This window comes from Aulonocara sp. 'chitande type north' Nkhata Bay, linkage group LG18 (assembly GCF_057382095.1).
Source record: "Aulonocara sp. 'chitande type north' Nkhata Bay isolate Kocher_YH1m ecotype deep benthic linkage group LG18, A_spYH_male_GT1.1, whole genome shotgun sequence".
Taxonomy (NCBI): Eukaryota; Metazoa; Chordata; class Actinopteri; order Cichliformes; family Cichlidae; genus Aulonocara; species Aulonocara sp. 'chitande type north' Nkhata Bay.
The window spans coordinates 28180315-28185774 of NC_141361.1; the positions used below are offsets into that span (position 1 = coordinate 28180315).

The 5460-nt window shown below is 36.8% G+C and overlaps 1 long non-coding RNA gene across 2 annotated transcripts; it reads right to left on the reverse strand.

Moving 5' to 3' along the window:
- Window positions 1–461: 461 nt before the first annotated feature.
- Window positions 462–4217, reverse strand: LOC147308850 (uncharacterized). Of its 2 annotated transcripts, none has more exons than XR_015126135.1 (5): window positions 4132–4217; window positions 3370–3435; window positions 2864–3019; window positions 2319–2411; window positions 462–2021 (listed from the first exon to the last, which is right to left on the reverse strand). It is a non-coding gene; the product is annotated as an uncharacterized LOC147308850 (long non-coding RNA). The 2 variants fall into 2 exon arrangements; XR_015126136.1 differs by lacking the exon at window positions 4132–4217 and adding an exon at window positions 3976–4027.
- Between the last annotated feature and the right edge of the window lie 1243 nt (window positions 4218–5460).

Genomic DNA, 5460 nt, shown 5'->3' on the forward strand with positions numbered 1-5460 from the left:
TGCAGTGTTCACCAAGATGCTCAAGGCACATTTAGCCACCTCCCTAATGTTGCATGTCCCAGTCTCAACTCACAGGCCTCAATGACATTCTACACTCAAAAAAATGAAACGTTGACTTTAATTAAAATTATTTTGTCAACAGGTTCCACGAAATTGAATTATGTTAGTTTAAAGCAAAAATCTTTAGTTCATCTAATTTAAAAAAACTACTTAAGATTAACAAGACATATTTAAGACTAACTAAATCAAGTTATGTTGTATGAACATAGATGATATATTTTCAGGTTAGATAGTTTAGATTAGTTACTTCAACACATTTCTTATTTGTGGCAGTAAAATGTTAAATTTAAGTTAGATTAATTCAAATATTATATTTTCAGCCACCTTGTGCTTTATTAATTAGTTTTACATAAATCTATTTTGTCAACAGGTTCCACACAAATGAATTAAGTACATCCAACTTATTTTTTAAAATTTATTTTATTGCCAACACATTCAGTGAGCATTTGTGTAAACCCAGTCCAAAATAAAACACAACAGCTCATTAGGGTTAGTAATTAACAGTATGTAGACAGATGCAACATCAAGACTTTAAATTAAATGTCTGTATCTACCAGAAATAGAAGAGAAAAAAAACGCATTGAAGATCACATAACACATTAATAAGATGACACTTGAGTTATGCACATGTGATGCTAGTAAGGTCTGTGAGTGTTTTTTTCTTTTAGTGTCTAAAATGGATAGCAAAGTTGCTATTTGCAATGATTGCTTAGGGTCAGTCCAGTAACACAATGCCAATGAAGTGCTTTCCTTTAACAATGCAAAGTGAAGTGTCCACCTCAACAGCCACAATTAAAAAAAAAAAAAATGTAACAACAACAACAACAACAACAACAACAACAACAACAACAACAACAACAACAACAACAACAATAATAATAATAATAATAAATAGTCCACTGATATTAGCAATCAAAGAAAATTACATCACCATCCCAAATAAAACTTTAACAAAACATGCCAACATTATGGTCTAACAATAAAACAGCTTGTCAGCGTTCAGTTTTTTTGCAACAGCACAGCAGTAACCATTTAACACTCGCCACTGTCAACATTTATTTTACTAGTGTTTGGGCAAAAAACTTCAGATGTAAACATTTTAACATGGAAACAATTGTTCGTCTTTAAAAGTCCACAAAATATACATTCATCCTGCATTCCCAACTTGGATGATCTGATATCCTCGTGTTGGTGTTGTTCCCAGACCATCATGAAAATGTTGTTCCAGGTTCAACATTGCAAGTGACCAATCACATTGTTGTGACGTTATTCTATTCCAAGCCATTCGTGCATTTATGAAATTCCAATGTTGCAAGGACAATATCAATTCTGCTTACTGTTTATTAAAGGGTTACGGTTAGGGTTAGGGTCAGTTGATCGGCGGACAGAGGCGGTTTCACGCAGCTTAAGTACAGTTTTTTGTTTTACGCCGGTTTTTCCCGAAGTCGCAAAAGTATGACGTCACAACATTCTGATTGGTCACTTGCAATGTTGATCCTGGAACAACATTTAGTATGATGATCTGGGAACAACACCAACACGAGGATATCAGATCAACCTCCTAACTTACCCTTATTTTTAGTATGTATTGCAATTACCTTTACAATGCACACAATGTAACACAAACTGAATATGAATATATTTCCACCTCATAACAATATGCCTTGAACGCTAATATACACACCACCCTTCAACATTTCTGGTGCAGTATCATCTCTCAATTAAATCCTTTAAATCTCAATGCTTTTGATTGTCTCTTAGCTTTCAGTCTTGAGGTTAACTGAGATTCAGTGCATATATCCCACCCATTAAGAGTGCACATGCAGAGGCCAGGTCTTCCAGGTCATGCAGGACACACTAGATGGTTATACCCACATCGGCTGGAGGAGTGCTGGCATCAGCTCTTTCGATGGTAAAGATAGCAAGGGTAATTTGTTCCAGCTCCCTCTGAACAGCTGTAGCTTAGACACAAAAACATAGAAAAATGGCATCCAGTTTTAAAAAAAGAAAGAAAAAGGGCCAAAGCTACCCTTTAATGACGTAAACACAATATTAGGAACATGCACCCCAGTGCGCCACTATTTTAGACTACAAATTCAACGATAAATATAAATAGTTTGGGTATACAAGAAGATTTCCCAAAACATTTAAACAGGTTCCATGCAAATTACAACAACAACAACATTACAACATGCAACAACATTAGTTATTCAAAATTTGGTTTAATACAGATAAAAAACTAAACTAAAATTACCAACCAATTATTCTTTGAAGAGGATGCTTGGGTCTTCATTCAGGTAAAAAGGTAGTGCCCTGAGGACACACTCCCTCCCCTTTTCAATGGTTTCCTTCTGTAGAGAGTGGCAGAGATACAGGAAGAGAAAACAGATATACTTTAGGATGACAGAAACTCACATTATACGCAAAATGAATGACATAGCCACTGCACAGATAGACATGTACACAAGACCAACTAATCATCACATGGACATGAATAGTTAACCTGTTGGGCAGGGTTTCCACCACATTATATATGTCCATAATGGAGGTAAAGACAAACTAATACATCATCTTTTTTGCATTCAAAACATAACATAAAAACATTCACTTCTGGTTTAACCTAAATCAAGGGATCAGATTTTACATATGTTTAGGTAATTTAAATTTTCCAACGTTTTGAGTACCAAACTTTGTCTTGCTTAATATAAATGTAAGTGCACTGTGCAGCTACCATACACTAGCTGTTTAAATTTGAAAATGATCTTATTAGCCATAATATTTTGCTACCAACAGAATAACGCACCTGTGTGGCTGGGGCCAAAGTTTGTCTAATTTTCTTCCCTGCAACGCCTCCTTTTTTCTTGAAGACTTTTATGAGCTGGTCAGTGTATTGGTCAAGTTGTGTAAAAAGCCTTGGAACATGTGCAGCAGTAGTAATCCTCACATATTCTGCTTCCACCTGAAAATATGTCAACAAACACAACATACTGTACTGTAAATATACATACTATATGTACACATATACAAACTAAAACTAATGTAGTAAGACCTCATTAAAGCTATAATTTTAACACAAACATTTACACAAAATGCTAATGGAGCCATTACAGCTTTTATTGTTATTTATCAAGTTCCAAAAAATATTGATCACAGCTGATCTGAAAAGAATTTCATGCCTCAGGCCCTTGAACTGCAACCTTTACCATGGTTCAGATGTGGAGAAGAAATAACAGGGGCATGGGATGGGTCACAAAAGAAAACTTAACTTATAAAACAGTTTTGTTTTTAAAAGTATAACAGTTCACATACCACATACAAGCTCAGCAATACCACATACACCACATCAGTATAGGAGGGAGCAGGTAAAGGCAGGATCTGAGATTTATAAAGAAAAAAAAATTAATTCCTTAATTTCAAGAAGCAAATTATTGTTTGAATTACAACTAAATAAAATACTACTCAGAAGAAAAGCAAGAGATTGACACTGCCATGTGCTAACTTTCTATAGAAGCAATTATCACCAGGTCTGTCGACCTCCATTGTCTGTCCACTCATATGTCTTGAATAATTTTATTAAAAAAATTAAGTGTGTACTTTCACAAACTGTAATTTATAACTACATTGATATGTATAACTCCGCTAGGAAACATGCTGTATTTACAGACCATTTTTACATAATACAGATTACTGATAGAGCAGAACAATGGTGTCACAGTGGCTTTCGCCCTTGACTTTTTGGATTTTAAATGTCACTTTATGCTATCCTTGCTATCCTATTCGATATTTCCGACTCTCGGATTACAGAAAAGGAATCCCAAGAAAGCAAATGGAAAAATAACCCCTTGAAAGAATAACCCCATGAACCCCTGTAGCTAATCCCTTAATAAAACAAAAAACAATAAAAATGTTTCTTACACAGTCCACAAAATAAGCATGTCCAGGACCCAGTAAAACTAATGTAAAACAAGCACACGCAAACGATATAACATGTATTGTAAGACAAACGCAAAATATAACCATGCTGGACATATAGATACTACACAACATAGTCAAAGAAAAAAGTGGTCTTACCTCTCAAAGAAACAGCAGCTTGGCGCCAAAACAGCCTTTTTCAGTTAAATTTGAAGTCTTGTGCATGAGCAGGCACAAGCCGTGAAACCTTCTTGTTCTGCGCGGTTTCATTACAACTGTTTTTGCATTACTGCCACCTTGTGGATATACAAGGTATATCGATCCTCATTGACTTAACTTAAATGTTATGCGATCAAGTAACACATTAGTATTATGTACGTTGAATAATAGACACAATTACGTAGACTTGATTAGAAAAACATATGTTAACTTAACAAAAACATATATTTTAAGTAAAATGAAAATAAATAATTAATATACACTGAACAATCCACCTCATTCATTTTTTTTGAGTGTATATAACGTCGACTTTACAAGGCCCTGGCTAGCTCTCTCATTTATCAAAAGTTTTACAAAGTCGACCAAAGCCGACATCCCCCACCCCCCGATGCTAGGTTCGGTTTGAGGCGAGATCGGTGACTTTAGTGAAAGCCCTCTGGCTGTGACGATGGGAGAGGAGCACTAAGGAGTCAATGATGGTGTGTGTGTGTGTGTGTGGGGGGGGGGGTAAATGGCCAGTGGAAGTGTGGGGAGGATGACAAGGACAGATGGAGAGAGGGTGTGGGTGACTGCAAAAAAAAAGGAAAAAAATGAGCGAAATGAGGAATAATGTCAGGGGGTGAGATAAGAAGAGGAGGGGTTGGGTGTAATGCTGGGGGTGTGAGAGAACAGGGTTAACTGAAGATTGGAGGGAAGGTGCTATAAACAGAGAAACAGGGCTAATGACAGAGCCTGCATCTGGCTCACTTGGATCAGGGGGACCCATCAATAAATGTGTGACAGCAATAAATATAGTATGACAGGTAATCATGACAATTACCCGTGTCCCCTAAGGACGGTGCTGGTGAAAGGGGGCTAGGACACAGGGACTGCAGAGAGTCTTAAAAAATCCCCCTGACTGATGGGCCGCTGATTGAAGTGAAGCGCGTGAGGAGAAGATGCTACAAAAATACCCCGGAGAGAACAAACTTACCGCAGAGAAGGTGAGAGTATGAAGATGATCTTTAACCTGCACTGTATGAAGTGAATACTAAAGGATCGAAGGCAGCAGTGACTCGATCTATCAATGACATAGTGTGGGGACATACTGGTTGTGTGCGGTGAGAGCCATCAAGCCTACCTGGGTTATAGAAGTGATATAAAGCGCAATGTTTCTAAGCTGCCTCATGGGCAAAAAGGACAATATCTTGTCAAGAGTACCGCTGGCAAAACTTTAAATTGCTGCTGACAGTGTAAAAACAGTACATCCGTGTAATATACAATTACAGT